This window comes from Solanum tuberosum, unplaced genomic scaffold (genome assembly GCF_000226075.1).
Source record: "Solanum tuberosum cultivar DM 1-3 516 R44 unplaced genomic scaffold, SolTub_3.0 scf00023, whole genome shotgun sequence".
Lineage (NCBI taxonomy): Eukaryota > Viridiplantae > Streptophyta > Magnoliopsida > Solanales > Solanaceae > Solanum > Solanum tuberosum.
Window position 1 is genome coordinate 694,339 of NW_006238949.1, and position 21,350 is coordinate 715,688.

Below are 21,350 nucleotides of genomic sequence, written 5' to 3' on the forward strand. Positions count from 1 at the left end.
CAGTTATAGAGTGGAGGAGTAGTTTAGCAGTGCCTAAGGTTGTTTTATTTCATACCTTAAGGCCACAAAGTTAGTTTCTAAGGGGTGAATCTAACACTTTTTCCGAGTTAATGAATCTAGTGTTAAGACACCACCTATTCAGTCAATTCTAGTTATGACTAAGTTTATAGAGGTCTTTCTGAATGATCTTATCGAAGTATCTTTTGAGAGACAAATAGACTTCGGTATAGAAATTCTTCCTGATACTCGACCTATTCCTCCATATAGAATGGCTCTCACTAAGTTGAAAGAGATAAAAGAGCAGTTGAAAGACCTTCTTGATAAAGGATTTATTCGATGTAGTGTTCACCTTGGGGGGCTCCAGTCTTAATTTTTAGGAAGAAATATGGTTCTCTTAGGATGTGTGTTGAGTACCGCCAATTGAACACGATTACTATAAAGAATAACTATCCCTTTTCGAGTATTGATAATCTATTTGATAAACTTCAGCGTGCCACTTGATTTTCTATGATAAACCTAAGATCAGGATATCATCAGTTCAGAGTAAGGGAAAGTGACATCCCGGAGACAACATTTAGGTTCGTTATGCTCATTATAAGTTTCTGGTTATGTCTTTTTGTTTCACTAATGCTCTGGGAGTGTTCATGGACCTTATGTAATACCCCGGATCCAAAAGAGGGTAAGATAGCACTTTTAAGAAGTTGTAGGTACCACACCACGGGGGGCACCCACCGCCCATAGATGGGACCACAGACGATAGGTCTGTGGATAGCACCCACAAGCTTGTCACGAAGGCTAGAACCAAGACCTGACCAATGAACCGCTGGTTAGACCATAGTTAGTGGTTTGATGGCCCAAGACCCCTTTCTGACCATAGTCAATAGCCGTGCAGGACGAACTGTCGATCAGTCCACGGTCTATCAAGTAGGGTCCGTGGAGGGTAGTCTGGCAGTTTAGTCTAAGGAAATTTGGGTCTTTTCTTAATTATTTTATCCCTATACTATATCATTTTACCCTTCACTAAGACCCCTATACAAGTGATTTCAACCCCCAAATTAATTTTTTCACTTCCTTCTCTTCAAACTCACCAGAAAGAAGAACTCTCAAATATTCCTCTCTCTAGAAAGCTTGAAGAAGAAGAATTCAACCTAGGGCTTCATGTAAAGTCTCAATTCCTCCATTGAAGATTAGATATTGGCATCATTATATGAGAGGTTTTATCCATGGATTTCTTCCATATATGGAGTTCCAAAATTCCTCTATTTTCAAAGTTAGAAATCCCTAATTGAGTTAGGGTTTTCTTTGATTGACATGGGTTATCTTGATTATTGATTTAAATGATTGAATTATAATTTGTTATGCATGAATTGATGAAGTACTATTATTTTATGATGATTTCCCCCACGAACCCATGTAATCCCCATGTTTTTAAGTTATGATCATATGATGTGGAATTTTTATTATAAAGGAAGAGTTTTATGAAATCAAGCATGTATTGATAGAATTACATGAATATATGATGAAATATATATATCAAACCCCTATTTTCTTAATGTTGATGATTGAAAGTGGGGTTTTTTAACCTTGAAAGGTAAATTATGGAATTATGCATGTTCATATGAATCTATGCATATGTTTTAAGGATGCTTTGAGAGTAAAGTATCAATGATGATGATGTTGATGTGTTATTGAAAGGATTTTCTTATACACACATGAATGCATGATGTGAATGGTTTTCTCACATAATAAAGGATTCTAAGGTGGAAAGGTCTTCTCACCTAATTGAATTAAAGATTAAGAGCTATCCAAATGAAACCTAGCTTGGATTGGTTATTGTATGATAAATTTCCATGGAGAATGATTTAGCTTGGATTTGCAAGATGACGTACCTTTCCATGGATAATAAGAACAAGTATGAAATGACTATTCCGTGGGATTTATGCTTAGCACCGAGAGGATATTGAGATGGAAGCAATCTCGTTAGTAGAGGTCATGTTTCTAGAAACAATCTCCTTATCCCTTATCGATGTGCCCCCATAGGATGATTGTCTAGATAGATATTAGTTAGTGGATCCACCTAAGATAGAACTTCACGGTACATACCTTGGCAAGTAGGACAAACCTTTTCGATGTGGGAGACATCGGGGGATCATGCTATAGCTCACATGCTCTGTATGTCGGTTAACTTCACACATTAATAATGACCTAAGGTTATTTCAAAAAGTATCACATATGTGTTCAAAGGCATTAAATGATGTTAACTTGCATTGACCATATTTTATGACATATGTTTTCTAACCCTTTTATAGAACATTTAGCTTGGTCAATTGCATGTCATGAAATGTCCCCATTAAGCATGATTTAAATGTTTTATGCATAGCTATCATACTTGGTACACTATTTTGTTCTAACACATACTCTTGCCTACATTTCACCATATGTAGGGTCTCAAATCCAGGTTCTCAATTTCGTATCTAGTGGTTGATTTTGAGGCTCTCAAGCTTTGGTGAGTCCTAATGCTTCGATGAAGGATTTTCATTATTCCTAGTTTCCTTATTGTATTTTAGTTTTGGACATGATGTATAGGCTAGGCCCAATTTCATTCTATTGTACTAGATGGCTATTGAGACAAGTATTTTAGCTATCCGCTTTTCTTTATAAAACTATTGGACTTGAACTATTGTTCTACATCTTTTGTTCTATTTTCTATGTTATGAATACTAAGTAGCTTGCATGGGGTCTCTCAAGTCTTATATGCCATGTTACATCTAGGGGGTACCCCTGGTTTGTGACACCTTCTGAATAGAGTGTTTAAGACATATCTAGACATGTTTATTATCGTGTTTATTGATGATAATCGAATTTGTGCGAGCAATGAGTAGGATCATGCTAGTCATCTCAAAGTAGTTCTCCAAACTCTCAGAGATAGGAAGTTGTATGCCAAATTATCCAAGTGTGAGTTTCGGCTTAAGTAAGTGGCGTTCTTAGGCTACATTGTTTCTGGTGGAGGGATTTGAGTTGACACTCAGAAGATTGAGGCAGTGCAGAACTGGCCCAGACCCACATCTCCAACTGATATAAGGAGTTTCTTGGAATTGGTTGGTCATTATAGGATGCTTGTTGAGGGGTTGTCATCTATTTCTTCCCCGTTGACAAAGTTGACTCAGAAGACAACAAAGTCTCAATTGTCTGAAACTTGGGAGAAAATCTTTCAGGAATTGAAAACATGGTTGACTACTGCCTAGTGTTGATCTTACCGAAGTGTACACAAGGCTTTGTTGTGTATTGTGATGCATCCAGAGTTGGACTGGGTTGTGTATTTATGCAAAATTGTAAAGTTATAGCTATGCCTCCAGATATATTAAGATTCACGAGAAAAATTACCCAACCCAGAATCTTGAGATCGTTGTTGTAGTGTTTGCTTTGAAAATATTGTGTCGCTATCTTTATGTTGTTGATCTAGATATGTACACCGATCACAAGAGTCTTCATTATTTATTCTGTCAGAAAGAGCTTAATCTCAGATAGAGGAGGTGGTTGGAGTTTCTCAAGGATTATGACATGAGTATTCTCTATCACCCAGGTAAGGCTAGAATTGTTGCTAATGCTTTGAGCAGATTATCTATGGGTAGTACTTCCCATGTTGAGGAAAGCAAGAAACAATTAGCCAAAGTTGTGCACAGACTTGCACGATTGGGAGTCCAGTTGTTGGATTCCAAATAAGAAGGATTGGTGGTGATGAATGGGGCTAAATCATCGCTAACGTCTGATCTGAAAGAGAAACAAGACCAAGACCCATTTTGTTTGAATGAAGGAAATTTTTCTAAACAAGGGTGAGATAGTCTGTTGAGGTATCAAAGGTAGATTTTGTGTACCAAAGGTGGATGAACTCCAAGAGAGAATCATGAATGAAGCTCATAGTTCCAGATACTCTATCCACCCTAGTTCCACAAAGATGTACTATGACTTGAGGGAACTTTATTTGTTGAGTAGTATGAAGAGGTCTATTGCAGAGTTTGTTGCTAAATGCCCGAATTTCGAACAAGTCAAGGTAAAGCACTAGAGGCCCGGTGGTATGGCTCTGAACATAGATCTTCCGAAATGGAAATGGGAGATGATCAACATGGATTCTTTCACTAGTTTCCCGCGGTCTTGCAAGAAGAATGATTTGATTTGGGTGATTGTAGATCAGACGACTAAATTAGCCCATTTCTTACCGGTAAAGACTACCTTCTCGGTCGAAGATTATGCCAGTTTGTATATTCATGAGATAGTTAGGCTTCATGGAGTTCCTGTGTCTATCATTTTAGATAGAGGTCCACAATTCACTACGAAAATTTGAAAGTCTTTCCAGAAAGGTTTGGGATTGAAGGTAAATTAGTGTACTGCTTTCCATTCTTAGAGTGATCTTCAAGCAAAGCGTATGATTCATACTTTAGAAGATATGTTAAGAGATTGTGTGATCAATTTCAAATATAATTGGGATGATCACTTACCTATCATTGAATTTTCTTACAACAAAAGTTAGCATTCTAGCATCCAAATGACTCTTTATGAGGGTTTATATGGGAGAAGATGTAGATCTCCTATTGGATGGTTTGATCTTGATGAAGCTGGGTCGATAGATCCAGACTTAGTTCATCAAGCTATGGAGAAAGTGAAGATCATTCAAGAATGGTTGATAACATCGCAAAGTCGTCAAAAATCCTATGAAGATGTTTTGAGAAGAGATTTGGAACTTGAGGTGAATGATTGCTTTTACTTGAAGGTTTCACCCATGAAGGATTTAATGAGATTTGGGAAGAAGAGTAAACTTAGTCCCCGGTATATTGGTCCTTACATGATATCCAAAAGGATTGGCAATATAGTTTATGAATTGGAGCTACCGTCAGAGTTAGCAGCAGTCCATCTGGTGTGCCACATTTATATGTTGAAGAAGTGCATGGGCGATCCTTCACTTATTACACCTACTGAAATTATTGGTTTTATGGACAACCTCTCTTTTGAGGATATACCCGTTGAGATACTTGATCGTTAAGTTCAGAAGTTGAGAATAATGAGGTAGAATCAGTCAAGGTCTTATGGTGGAATGAGTTTGTTGAGGAAGCTACTTGGGTGGCTGAGGAGGATATGAAGAAGAGATACCCACATCTGTTTACTTCTGAGGAAATTCTAGACCAAGGTAATGACTTTTTGTAAAACACTATTTAATTTGATGTGCTAAGTTGTGTCAAATTTCATTCTGGGTGTTTGAGCGGGGTGTAAGATGTTTCCACCCTTAGTTCTATTTAGAGTTACCTCATTCAAGGAACAATGTTTCCAAAGGGGGATATATCATAACACCTCGCTCTTAGAAGGAGCTAATTTTAGAAATAATTAAATTTGAAAGAGCTAATTTCCGATTTGTGCAAGTTCGACTTCAATTGTGAGATTTGGGTCAAATTCAAACGACCATAATTTAGGTGACCCATGAGACATCAAATTGAAGGTCGTTGAGTGCTCTTTCCAATGCTACCGAGTTTGCTAAATTCCGAGTTTGGATGAGAGAGATGTATGCCCATTTGAGTTCAGCCTGTCTAGTTAAAGAAATTCATCTGAAATATGAGGGGTATATTAGTCTTTTCCTTAGCCTCACTAGCCTAGATCATTGTTTGTTAACCTTTTAGGGGTCTAAACTTATTAGAATCAGTTCTAGTAAATTCTAAACACACTGTTTTTGACAAAAGTTCAAGAGGAGAAAAAGGAGAAGTTGAAGCATTCGTTCAAGATTCTTGCGAGCTTTGAATCTCTTCGCCAAAAACTTTATTCTTTCAAGGTATATAAGCTTTCATACTAATAGGTAAGTTCACCCTCACACCAATCATGAGTTCCCATATCTATTGCATTCATGAGTTGAATTTATTGAGAATCTTGATGAGTGTTCTTGAGGTCTTGTTCTTCATTTTATATTAATGGGGTGGATGAGTTCTTGAGGTGAGGGTTGTTTATTGAGGAATTTTGAGTATATGTTCGTTTACTTATGTTGGATTAACGAATCTAAGGTATTTTGAAAGGAATCAATTGATTCTAGGTGAATTAGGGCCAAGAATTGAAGAGGATAATAAGTGACTTGTCACAACCCAAGGTAGACAGTAGGTGTAACATAGCATATATTACCCCGAAAGGACCTACACAAGCCCCTTAGCATACATAAACTAGATAATCAAAATATAAGGGAAGTTTAAAAAAAAAACTTCAAAACATAAGAGTTTTATAAAATGAAACGGAAGTCTAACATTGTCTCAAAGCCATCTAGTACATAAGAAGTGATCGGGACGTAACCCGGGCATCTGATACAAAATGGAAAACGAAAAGACATAGTTAAATAAAGGCTCGATCCTTGGAGCATGAGGACTCACTAATCTTCAACTCTTCTATAGTGAACTCTAGCCATGGGGATGTGAACCTGAAGTGTCGGACCCTACATTTTTATTAGAATGTAAGCAAGAGTATTCATTAGTACAAAGATGTACCAAGTATTATAGCAATGCATAAAGTTACAACATCAAGCTAGATAGGAGATTTCATGAGATGCAAATACAAAGTTAAAACCATAAGATAAGAGGTTAGTAAACATAATACTAATCATAATTAATGCAAGTAAAACTCATCTTTGCACACTTGTGAGATACTTCTTCAAGTAACCTTAGTTCATCATTATTGTGGGAAGTGGCTTTAACTGACATTTAAGACAATGTGATCTATAACATGGAATCTGGTGTCTGCCGCTCACCGAAAAGGGGTGTTCTAATTTGCAAGGGCAAGAACTATAACTTCTAGCTTACGTGGATCACCTAGTTAATGTCTATCAGAGACAATCATTGTTTATCTAAGACAATCTTCCTATGGCGGCACATAGGTATGGGATAAGGAGATTGCTACTAAAAGCCCGGCTTCAAGCAACAGGAGAGCTTCAACCTCAACATCCACTTCGTGCAAAGCATAAATCCCACGGAATAGTCATAAATATTAACTTGACTTATCTTTCATGGAAGGTACATCAAATATCCAATCCAAGCTAGGTTTCGTTAGAATAGCTCCTAAATCTTTGATTGAAAAATTAGTTGAGAAAACCTTTCAACAATAAGAATCCTTATGTGAGAAAACCATTCACAACCATGCTTTCATGTGTATGTGAGAAATACATTAACAACACAACAATAATCACAACACTTATGCTTTACTCTCAAAGCAACATAAATTGTGTTCTTTCTCAATTACATTTATGTTTTACTCTCAAAGAAAATATAAAATTATTTTTAAAAATTTCATAAGAGCATGCATATCTTCATGAACTTACCTTTCATGATTCGAAACCCACATTATATCATCATAGTTTAGAAAACATGGGTTATGCATGGGTTCATAGCGAATAATCTTTAAAATATTGAATTATCTTGATTTATGCATAATTGTTCATGAAACAATCAAGTAAATCAACATTGAAAGGAACCCATGACATAGAAGAAAACCCTAACTTAATATTTGGTGAAATTTAGGAACTCTATGGAATAAAGAGCTCCATAGATGAAGGATATCATACCTTGATAACAAAATCTTGACATCAATGTAGAAATTGGAGACTTGACTTGAAACCCTTGTCTTCTTCTTTAAGCTTCTAGAGAGAGAAATATTTGGTGAGGATGAACTTGTCTTGTTTTTCTTTTGGGAAATTGAGAGAATGAATTAAAATGGGAGGTTTTGGGTATAAAACTTTTATATAAGGCTTTGGATAGAGGGTAAAAGAACATGGTATTGAATTAAATTAATAGGAAAAGACTTAAAAGTCCCTGAGTTAAAACAGACGAACCCTACCTCACGATGGCCTTTACGACTTGTAAAGGGTTCCACGAGTTGGTATGGCAGTCGTTGTCCTTGAATGGTGGCATGGGGAGGGATCCATTTTCGATTGGCCACCTGACAACCCCCACCACGGCTGGTTAACCTCACTACAGGCTGTTTAGGTCTCCGTTGGAGGGACGCTGGCCTTGGCAGTTCTTGCAAGTCATCATGAGCCCCATAATCAGGTGTGGTCCCCTTCACGGCCTGTCAAGGGCTTAGTAGCGTGTCCCATGGCCGATTTTTGGGTTGGTGACTTGCCTGATTTCCCCTTTTTCTAGGCTTCTCAATTTTGATGTGTTATAACATGTCCCCCTAGGTACATTCGTCCTCAAATGAGCTTCTAAACATCATAAGGAAGGTAGGAACTCAAACCTAACATCCCAACATGCATGAAATCACATGAGGAGGAAATATCAACTCTTAGATACAACATGTTCAAAACATCATTTCATATGGTATATATTCAACTACTACTCAATGCACATAAAAATGAAGAAATCAATAAACTAACTCATTTTCTCAAAATTAAAACTTTTTCATGTATGTACATACACAAATAAAAAAATCATGAGAAATTACTATGACACACGATTCCAAAAAGAGTAAACCATGAGGAACTAAATACCTCAAGCTAGAGTAGGGACGGAGGCGAAGAGATGAGGATAACGTCATATCATATCGGCCTCGGCCTCCAACGTAGCACCCTCAACTAACCGATTCCTCCAAAGAACTTTTATTGTAGCCATTTCTTTATTTCTCAACTTTCGAACTTCCCGGTCTAAAATCTCAAGCGGAACTTCTTCATAAGAAAGGCTATCCTTTATTCCAAGACTCTCCAATGGCACTATAGATGACGGATCACCAACACATTTCTTCAACATGGAGACATGGAAAACTAGATGCACTTATGCCAAATCATTGGGTAAATCAATTTCATAAGAAAATTTTCCAAGTCGCTTTAAGATCTTATACGGGCCCACATAACGGGAACTAAGCTTCCCTCTCTTCCCAAATTTCATTACACCCTTCATAGGTGAAATTCTAAAGTAGACCTGATCATTAACATCAAATTCAAGATTTCTCCTTCTAAGATCGGCATAGGACTTTTGCCAACTTTGAGCTATTTTCAACCTTTCTCTAATAACTAAAAGTTTCTATATAGCTTCAGGTACGAATTCGGGACCTATAAAAGCAACTTCAGCAACTTAATACCAACCTATTGGATATCTACACCTCCTACCATATAGAGCCTCAAATGGAGCCATGTCAATACTTGAGTGATAGATATTGGTTTATGCAAACCCAATCAAAGGCAAGTGATCATCTTAAATACACTTGAAGTCAATTACACATTCTCTTAACAGATCTTCCAAATTTTTGGTAGTACTCTCCACTTGGCCATCAGTTTTTTGATGAAAGGTCGTACTAAGCTTTACACGTGTACCTGACCTTTTTTGAAAGATTTCCACAATCGAGAAGTTAATTCGGTACCACGATCAGAGATAAATGATAAGGGTATTCCAAGCAACCTCACCATTTCCCTATAATACTTCCTAGCATAGTCCTCCGCCAAATAAGAAACTTTGACGGGAATGAAATGAGTTGATTTCTTCATTTGATCTACTATTACCCAAATTGAGTCATGTTGTCGCCGGGTGCTAGGTAAACCAGCAAAGAAGTCCATAATCAAATCTTCCCATTTCCGAGTAGGAATACTTATTTCTTGAGGCAAACCTCACGGTTGTTGATGCTTAACGTTAACTTGTTGACAATAAGGACATTTAGCCACGAATTTTGCAATATCTTTCTTTGTCCCATTCCATAGAATATCAAAATATGTCCCTCAGGTCACGGTACATCTTGGTGTCTACTGGGTGAATAAAATATCGAGAACTATGGGCTTCTTATAAGATCTACTCTCTCAAGTCATCTACATTAGGAACACACAAACGACCCTGATATTGAAGCACACCATCTCCCCCTTGGGAGAAAGCATCTACAGACTTTTTAAGCACAACTTCCTTCAATTTATCTTAAGTTGGATCAAGACCTTGCTTGGCTTTCACATCTACCACAAAAGATGATTCTAAACCATTGTAAACTATAACACCACCTTTCGTAGAGTCAACTAACTGAACACCCAACTGGGCTTATAAATTAACATCTCGAACCAACTTCTTTTTATCATCCTCAATATGAGCAACACTACCCTTCGATAATCGACTAAGAGCATCCGCCACCACATTTTCTTTACCGGGGTATTAGAGAACACTCATGTCATAATCTTTTAGTAACTCAAGCCAATTCTATGTCGAAGATACAGATACTTCAGCTTAAAAACATATTGCAAACTCTTGTGGTCGGTAAAAGCATCCACATGAACACCATATAAGTAATACCTCCAAATCTTTAATGCAAAAACAACTGCCCCTAGTTCGAGGTAGTGGGTAGGATAATTCTTTAAATGAATCTTAATAAGCCTTGAGGAATAGGAAATGATTTTCCCATCTTGCATGGTGACACAACCTAACCCAATTCTTGAAGCGTCACATTAAACAACAGATCCATCAGTTCCTTCGGGTAGAGTCAACACCGGAGCGGAAGTAAGTCTATCGTTCAATTCTTCAAATCTCTTCTCACATGCTTCCAACCATATAGACATAACCTTTTTTTTGGCAATGTCATCAATGAAGAGGCAATTGAAGAAATTCTTCAACAAACGTTCTATAGTAACCGGCTAAACCCATGAAACTTTTAATATCTGAAGGGGACAGAGGTCTAGGCCAACTCTTTACCGCATCCGTCTTCTTATGATCTACCTCAATACCCTTAATAGAAACAATATAACCAAGAAAAGTTGTGGACCTTAATAAATATTAACATTTTCTAAACCATGCAAAGAGCTGGTGGTCCTTGAGAACTTGCTACACATTCCTTAAATAATCGGTATGTTTTTTTAATTTCTCAAATAGATCAATATGTCATCAATGAACACAATCACAAACATGTCAAGGTAATTTCTAGACATCCTATTCATCAACTCCACTAGAGCATTAGTCAAGCCAAACTACATTACCAAAAACCCATAAAGGCCTTACCGAATTCGAAAAGCCGTCTTCGGAATTTCATCTTCCTTCACCCTCAATTGTTGATAACACGACCAAAGGTCAATCATACAGAAGTACCTAGGTCCTTAAAATTTGTAAAACAAATATCTATCCTTGGGAGAGAATACTTATTCATAATGGTAATTTTGTTCAACTTACGGTAGTCAATACACATAAGAAGTGAACCACGTTTCTTTCGAACAAACAAAACTGGAGCACCCCATGGAAAGATACTTAGTCGGATGAAACCCTTACCCAAAAAATCCTTCAATTGCTCTTTCAATTCCATAACTTCTGAAGGAGCCATTTAGAAAGGACGAATAGAGATAGGTTATGTATCTGAAAGAAAGTCAATACCAAAGTCTATTTCCCTTTCAGGAGAAATAAAGGGTAGGTCATAAGGAAATACTTCTGGAAACTTATTTACAACGAGGATCAACTCAAGAGTAGGGGTTTTAGAATCTATATCCCTCACCCTAACTAGATAGTATATACAACACTTAAAAATCATATTTCTAGCTTTAAGACACGAAACAAACTGACCCTTCACATAGAATTTCCCCTTTCCACTCTAGGATGGGTTCATTTGGAAACGGAAACTTGACTACATAGGTTCTAGAATCAATAGAAGCCTAACATGAATGCAACCAAGCCATTCAAAGGATAACATCAACATCTAGCATATCAATCTCTACAACATTAACATGCGCGACTCTATAGGACAAGGAGACCTCACACTTTCTATAGACCCTCTTAGCCACAATAGAATCACTAATTGGGATAGAGACAAAAAAAATGATCTAACAACACATCCGTAAGAATATCAAACATCATGACCACATATGGTGTTACAAAAGAGAAGGTAGCCCTACTGTAATGTAAAACATAAACATCAAGTTGAAAGGATTTCAACATAGCAGTAACCAGATCGGGAGAACCCTCCTGCTTATGACAAGTTTGAAGTGCATAGAATCACTTTTGCTTTGGAGAATTTGGAGAATTTGAAGCCAAACCACTAAGAGGAGCTTGCTTAATTTTTCTTTCCCTTGCCGTGAACATTGGACAATCCCTTATATTATGACCACTGTTACCACAACAATAGAAACCATCCATACCGGATAAACATTTTCCCACATGCTTCATTCAACAGTTATCACAATGAGACAATAAAGATCTACTGTCATTCCATATTTGAGGCTTAGAGTTAGAAACCCAATCTTTGTTAAGCTTAGGAAGATAATCGGTGGCCCCTTGACCGAAAAACCTTTGTTAGAATTTTGAACAACCATGTCCATCATACCTTGGCTATGAGAAGTTACCATAATCGGTCCTTGCCTTATTTGTCTCCTTAGATATTTTACGAAGTTTCTTCTCTTCTATTTGGTGAGCATGAACCATAAGATGAGAAATGTCCATATCATTGACAAGCAGGGCGATACGACTTCTTTGACCGCCAGCGCAGACACACTCGAAACAAACTTACTCTTTTTTGCTCAAGGATCGACTATCATCATATGAAAATACCTAGACAATTCTGTGAACTTAAAAGCACATTCCTTCACACTTGCATTTCCTAGATGAAGGTTGATGAATTCAATTACCTTTGCCTCTCTCATCTCAAGGGCAAAGAATCTATAAAGGAAAGCAGCCTTAAACTTTTTCCAAACGCGAGGACCCACATCTTCCGTCCTCCCTACCTTCCATTTATTGAACCAAATTTGAGCAACACCCTTAAGTTGGTAAGAGGCCAACTCCACCTTTTCCATCGGGTCACTCACATGATCATCAACACCTTATAGCCATCATCAATGAACTCTTGAGTGTCTTCCTCAACCCTACAATCATTAAATTATTGAGGGTTTATTCTGGTGAAGTCTCTCACTATAGTTGCCGTTGTACCTACATTTGGGTCCACAGGGACCACAAGCTCCCAATAGGCTTCAGCCAACACTTTAAAAGAAGCCCTAAACTCCGCATTATTCACTTGCTCGACCAAAGAGTAGACAGGACCTTGAGGAGCTTGAGGAGAAGCCTCTTATCCCACATTTTCATTTGCATTCCTCCTAATGTATGCTCTTCCAGGGGCCATTTCCTAAAAAGCAAGATAGTGACTAGGAGAGTGATATTATAGAGCTAAACTCTATCGCACGACTTTAGAGTAATAAAAAAAGTGGTGTTTCGTAAACATCATATAGCCTCTCATTCATAGGTGTGGCACGCTTAACACTCATGAACAAGACTCTATTTGACGTGGCTTATGAGACTTCCTAGGACCTTTCTAAGCCTTGTGCTCTAAATAGCACATGTTTCACGACCCAAGGTAGACCCTAGGTATAACATGGTGTATAAGACCCCAAGAGGCCCTACACAAGCAACTTAGTATAGATAAAAAAGATTATAGAAATTTAAGGGAAATTTAAAAGACCAACTTCAAAACATAAGAGCTTTATAAAATGATGCGGAAGTCTAACAATTTCTCAAATCAATCTAGTACATAAGAACTAATTGGGACATAACTCATACATCACATACAAAACCGAGAATGTAAAGTTATAGAGAACTGAAGGACCGGTAGTTAGAGCATGGGGACTCACCAATCTTCAACTCTACTATAGTGAAATCTAAACACGGTGATGCAAACCTGAAGCGTTAGACCCTACATATTAATAAGAATGTAGCAACAGGACGCATTAGTGTAAAGATATACCAAGTATGATAGAAATGCAACGAGTAATAAAATCATGCTAAAAAGGACATTTCATGACATGCAAAAACCAAGTTAAAACCATAAGATAAGAGGTTAGAAAATATAATCGTAATCATTGTCACTGCAAGAAAAAATTATCTTTGAACAATTGTGAAATACTTCTTGAAGTAACCTTAGTTCATCATTATTGTGGGAAGTAGCCTTAACTGACATTTAAGAAGATGTGAGCTATTAGATGGAATGTGGTGTCTGCCGTAGACTGAAAAATGGTTTCCTTACTTGCCAAGGCAAGAATCTTAACTTCTAGCTTCCGTGGATTCATTAGCTAATGTCTATATTAGACAATCATCTTCTATCTAAGACAATCTTCATATGGTGGAACGTAGGTATGGGATAAGCACATTGCTACTACAAACCAAACCTCAAGGTACGGGAGAGCTTCTATCTCAATATCCTCTCAGTGCTAATAATAAATCCAAGGAAATAGTCATAAATCATAACTTGACTTACCTTTCATGAAAACACATCAAATAACCAATCCAAGATAGGCTTCTTTAGAATAGCTCCTAAATCTTTGATTCAATGTTTAGTTGAGGAAACCTTTCAACACTAAGAATCCTTATGTGAGAAAACCTTTCACAACTATGGTTTCAACTGTATATGAGAAATACTTTCACAACACAACAATAATCACAACATTTATGATTTACTCTCAAAGCAACTTAGATCATGTTCTTTGACAATAACATTATATCATCAAAGCTTAGAAAACATGGGTTACACATGTGTTCATGGGGAATCATCTTAAAAACATCGAATCATCTAAATTCATGCTTAATTGTTCATGAAACAATCAAATAAATCAACATTGAAAGGAACCCAAGAAATAAAATAAAACCCTAACTTCATAATTGAAAATTTTAGGAACTCTGTTGAGGAAAGAGCTCCATAGATCATGACTATCATAAATTTATGCCAAAAACATGAAATCAATTGAAAAATTTAAGACATGACTTGAAACCCTAGTCTTCTTCTTCAAGCTTCTAGAGAGAGAAATATTTGGGGAGGATGAACTTGTGTTTCTTCTGGGATATTGAGAGAATGAATTAGATTGGGCGGTTTTGGCGGTAAAAACATTTATATTCGGCTTTGGGTAAAGGGTAAAATGACTTGGTATTGAATTAAATAACTAAGAAAAGACCCAAAAGTGTCTTACTTAAAATGACGAATCCTACCTAATGATGGCCTTCACGGCACATCAAGGGTTCCACGACTTGTTATGGCTATCGTGGTCATTGAACAGTGTCCAGGGAAGGGACCCCTTCTTTGTAGCCCACTTAAAAGCCCCCCACCACGGCCCATCAACCTCACCATGGGCTTTTTGGACTTCCGTGGGATGGACGGTGGCTCTGGCAGTTCTGAGAAGTCTTCACGAGCCCCATAACGAATGTGGTCCCCTTCACTGCCCATCAAGGACTCCGTGGAGGGTGCCATGGCCCAATTTTGGGCTACTGACTTGCCTGGTTTTCCCTTTTTCTAGCCTTCTCGATTCTCAAGTTTTACATTACTTTTATGTTGTAAGCTAAAGACGCAATAATTAATTCATGAGCGTTGCATACAATGTAGGAGAGAATGTATCTTTATTGATTTTATTTTGTTTAATAATTATTAGATTGACATGTTTGTAAAGTAATGTGATTTTATCAAGTAGACTCATTGTTGATTGAATTCGTGATAGTACTAGAACATTCATTGTATTTGATTTGAATATAATTTTTGATGATCGATTCACAGAGATGCTTCAAATATGAGATGATTTTATGTTTTTCAACACATTTATAATTTTTCATAAAGCTTCTTAATGGCGTATAGTAAATATTTAGAACTCACTATTTTCTAATAATATAAGTTTATGTAAATAAATATAGATATACGTGCAACACACGTGCCCAGGTCTAGTATGATGAAATTCACAAAAAAAAGATGCTAACTTGTAAATTTATCTTACTTTGTAACTACAATAATAACATTGGCATCATGATATCACTTTTCTTTTTGTCTAACTTTTCTGTTAAAATAAAGCGAGATAGTTATATTGCAATAGAAATATTATAAACAGATTTATGCAGGATCAATACCTAATGGCATACAAAGAGCCTGATTGAGTACAAAAAGACGTTGAAAAACTTGTTGGAACATACTATATTCCTTTCTTGGGGTAATTTCATCATACACTGGTTGTATCAATGTTCTTCTCTAGTTATTAATATTTTTCTTTTAGAAGCCACTTTCTTTGACGAGTGTTGTAGTAGATAGGGCACTAAGCACAACTCAAATATCCACATATCAACACATCAAAATTAAACTGAATACGGAAGCCAAGGCATAATGCAACATGAGTAAAAGACTAATTACTAAGATAAACAACCATGTTCGTTTTAGGAGTCGTAACTTTTTACATCAAATTCTAACTCAAACAATATGTTTCCGTTTTTCTTTGTATGAAGCTCCTTTTTCTTTAATGAACATTTTCATTTTTCTCCTTTAATGATAATATACTTACATTTAAGGCCTATTGGATCAACCAAAATTATATTCTTCATTACTGGAAGTTGCATTTTTACTAGAAGATTTTTTTCCTTTGAACACGAAGTTATATTCCATATTCTACTTATATTATGAAAATCTCATTAATAATCTTTCAATTTGTAAGGCTTTTAGTCAAACAACTTGGATAATTAGCCTCTTTGGTTCTATTTTCCCCTTTTTATTGTTCATGTGTTGAATTTGAAAAATTGCCGCTACTAATAATCCTTGAAGTGGAGCACGTGACGCGCAAAAGAAAAAAATATAAAATTGCACATTCTAAAAGTTATTCTAAAGAATATTCCAGCACTAAGAAGATTTTGATTAATCGAGCCTAAAATAACTTGAGCAAAGAAGCTCCAATTTTGTTCGTTGTCTTTTTTGTAGTCCACCTATTTCTTAACTAGCGAGCATTAGCAAATTTTTGAAACATTTTACTCATAGAACATATCGTTTATTAGTGCACTCAAGAAATACTACTCATTTCACAATAATATCCATAAGACGGACCCCAAGCTAACCTTGAGTCTGGCATATCATAAGCATACTGAAAATAACTAAGTAAAAAATGAAATATGCAGAATCTAAATCAATAGATATCTGAAGAGGGGAAAAAACCTAACTAGTCTGAATATCAATTATATAAAATGAGTTTAGTGATGACTAAAACAACCACTTAAAAACTCAAGCTGAATCTACCACTATGTCTGAAAAGCCTCTACTAAGTTAAGCTAGTGGGACACCCCCCCAGCTAACTCTAACAAAATTTAATTTGAAAGTAAAGATAAGAATGAAAGCATGTCTATTGTCCTCAGAATATTAGGACTCACCACTGAAGATGCTGAATGCGGACTGGGAATCGATCTCGTGATCTGGATGCTAAGTGTCTGAACCTACATAATGAAATGATGTAGAGCAAAGTAGACGTTAGTACTTGGATTGTACTAATCATGCATGATATAGATATACTAAGCTTAACGATGATATATGATCTGAACAAGGCATACTAAACAATGACCTAATCTGAGCAAATATATAAATACTGAAAGATAACTGAAAAGCTAAGTTGAATACAATAACCAAGTATAAATCAGGAAGATAACATTGTGGACAGTATACTAATATAAATGTTGAAAACCTGATCAATACAATAAGAGTCAGACTGTGGGAGCTACTATTACCCGACATAAACCACGTGACCTAAACGTGGAGTCCGTTGTATACTCCCCATCGACCAATATACTTTTCCAGGGGTATAAAGGCATGAATATGGGGTCATCACTAATACTGATGCGCAACAGAAGGGACGTATAATCCTACGTGGACACGTAGTTCTGGGACTTTGAGGATACGCTAAACCCTAGTCTAGCTAGGTGTTGATTCTACTAGCAACTGAATGTATATGAAGCTAAAATGCACTAAGTACCGAGAATCTCAAAAATGACATGCTAGTTATGAGTGCAACATTTATATATACTAAAAATGTGACATTCAAAATATGAAGCATGCTTCTCAGTCTAACTGACCTAGAAAGTATAATTTATGAACTAAGAGAATTTACAAAAAGTAAGGTTTTGAGTTTTATACAAGGAATTATGCAACAGTTCAAAGAAAATATTTATTTAGACTATGGATATTATAGAAACTAAAATCACAACAATTCTCCAAGATTTTACAACCCTTAAGTCTAAAAATGCTATGTATAATCTAGGAACTGACTGAAATCTAGGGACCTAATGGGTGAAAGAACCCACTAGTCAAATCCCACATTCCTGGTGATGAAATCTAAGGAGGAATCCTTTGGATTTTGGGGATGAACTTTAAAGAACACTGGTGCTTGTTGTTTCAATAAACTAGCGCCTCTTTCTCTTCTTTTCATTGTGACTTGAATGATATTTGGAGAATGATGGTTTTGGGTACGTCTGACTAGATTATTAGGCTTAGATGGAGTAAAACGATGTAGTTTAGGCATCAAACGATGTGGTTTGAGTGCATAATGGATAGGGAAAAGGACCAAAATAACCCTAACTTAAAAGCTGATGAAGGCCATCCACAGTGGGACTGACGAGCCACCGTTTGAACCACTTCCCATCAACTTGTCGTTGTTCGTGGTCTTCCCGATGTGGATTCACTAAAACGAGCATAACTTTTTAATCCGATCTTGGATTTTAGAAAATTTTGTGGCATTGGAAAGATTATTCAGTTATCTTTAATTTGATAAGTCATGGGCCACTAAAAAAAATTTGTGCTAAAAAATATGACTATTTGAAGTTGAAACAAAAACCACTTCCTCTAGATATCTGTTGACCCTCACCTAGGAATAGACCTACGGTCCGTAGGTGCAACGATGGATCATAGTGAGCGACCGTGGATGGGATCAGAGACCCCTAAGTATGGAACCCAAAGTCGGTACCCCACCTACAGTCTGTGGTCTGATACACCGTCCATCAGTGGCTTAGGTTTGTCCTAACACCAGATCCTAGAAAGCTGCATTTTTCCATCTTCTCGAATATGAAGTGTTACACAAATACTCCATAGAAATATAAACAAATAGGGAGTGATAGGGTCTCCTTGTCTAGGTCCTTTAGAAGCATCAAAAGGTTCATTAGCTCACCATTTTCTATGATTGAATAGTGAACAATTTTCACACATTCTAAAATCAAGTGAATGAATCTAGTAGGAAAGAAAAGTGCTTCTAGCATCTGTTTCAAATAGTTCCACTCTACAGAATCATATGCTTTATTTAAATCAATTTTGATCGTGCACCTAGGTGAGATATGATTTCTAGCTTAGTGTCACGGACTTAGAGTCTCACTAAAGCTTCGTGCGGCACTTGACAACTTACTCACGAATCTTTCACGATCTTGTAAGCTCAAGTAAGCCCTTTGAAGCTAGATCTCTAAGAGAATGCAAGCAAGACTTAGAAAGACTTAGAGAATTTTTGAAGAAGGCTTTTGTATTGCTCGGAAAATGCTTACAACTTGCTTGGTGCTTAGCAAATGAAGGCCCCCTCTATTTATACTACAACCTAGGGGCGGAAATGTAATTTAAAATTACTTTGGAAGTCCCTAAAATATTTACACTTTAGTCCATCTCTAGAAAACTCTACATAATCTAGGATGTTCTAAGGCTTTCTTGAAAATTATCTAGGGGCTTCAAGAGTTCTCTATAAACCTCTCAACAACTCTAGACTCTTCTGCCCCTATCCGGATGCAAAATTTGATTGTGAAGTAGCGGGACATGACACTCTTCCCCACCTATTGATGCAATGACCGCTACATATTGCCGTTGCATAGTCATCTGAGTCTTGTGCATGCGCGACCAATAGTTCATTGACTCGATCAAGGCCCTCGCGCAACTTCTTCAACGTCTTCCATATCCCTTCTAGCTCGGTCTTATGGTCTACCTCATTCCTAGGAGGTAAGCGTCTCGGCGGCTTCTTTGGCATCACGACATTGTTCTCTTTTGGAACCTTTTTCGTGCGTGGTGGCAGGGACCTTTTAGCACCATTGACTTCCTTCGAACTTGCAGTGGTGGCTATAAACGTTGACTCCTTTTTCTTAGGGTTTTTCTCAAGCTGCATGGTCATTAGGCAAACTCTCTCTTCCATCGTTGGTACCTTAACCAGGGGCACCATGCAGGATCCTCCTTGCTCCATGACCAAGAGTTGTTGGAGGTAAGGATCGATCACCATGTGGCATTGCTGGAAGAACTCCTTCCCTTGAATTATATCGAAGAGGTGTAAAGGAGCGACAGTGAAGTTGGTCTTACCTTTTCACTATACTAAAGTGATGCTTACTTCTTGCGCGACTCCACACATGGGAGTCGGTGGGGCATTGACCGTCATAAGTTGGGCGTTACTTGGACTGTAACTCAGACCCAACCTTGTTGCTGCCGTCTTGGTCATGATATTTGCCTCTGCACCCGTGTCGACCATAGGACTAGCGGGTATTCCATTAATCGTGAGGTCCAAATACTGCGCACCGTATCCTTTTGGCTTTCCTAGCTGCTTCGTGATGGCTCGCATAATCCTATCAAGCCCAACTGTGTCGTCTCTACGCCTTGTCCTTGCTAATGTGCATCCTTCTCCTTCCGCTCTCGCAGGATAGGAAAAAGGCTCTTCAGTTCAGGGAACCTTGCATAACATATGGCCCACCGCATATGTAGAAACTATTTCTTTTGGCAGTCTTTGCCTTTCTCTTTGTGTCGCCATGACGTCCAAACTTTTTGCCATCAGACTTACAAGTATCATGCTTCTTGGGATGTGGCCGCTGCTCCTCGACTTTGCCACAATCTCCCCCACTATCGTCATGACAACCTCTCATATCCTCTCCTCCGATTCTGTCGGGCTTCTCATGCCTGAAGTCTGTCAAAGCTTCGACGTTTTTGATGGCTTCTTCTATAGTCCTGATTTGTCGGTGTTCCAACTCCATCCTGGCCCAATTTTGCATCCCATCCATGAAGTGGAACAATATATCATCATCCGTGAGGTTAGGAATTTGAAGCATGAAGGTGGTGAATTCCTGCACATGTGCGTGTATGTTGCCAGTTTGCTTATGTTGCCTAAACTTGCGCTTCGCCTCATAGATGATGTTGTTAGGGAACAAGGCTTTCTTGAACTCTTCCCGGAATTGCTCCCAGGTATTGATGGTGCATGTTCCCTTCCCTATCTCAGCCTCCTTGTGCCTCCACCATAGCATGGCCATCTCCAAAAGATACAACACAACGGTGTTGATCTTACTCTCGTTGCTCTTCAGCCTGTTGCACTTGACGCAATTCTCCAAATTCCATAAGAAGTTCTCCACCTCTTGCGCGTCATGGACGCCTCTGAACATAGTTATCTTGGGAGCCTCGACCTTGGCCTCTCTATCTCGGTCAACCGAAAATGATCCTCTAACTTTGACGCCCTACATGAGTGTTTTCATCTCGGCCTTCATGGTCTCAATCGTGCTCAACGCCTCCATGAGCTGACACTCCAAGGAAGTGATAGCCTCCTTCATCTCGAACTCGGCACGTTGGCGTCCCTCCAACTCCTTGGGGATGTTGTCAGTCTCCGCAAGGTTGAAGTC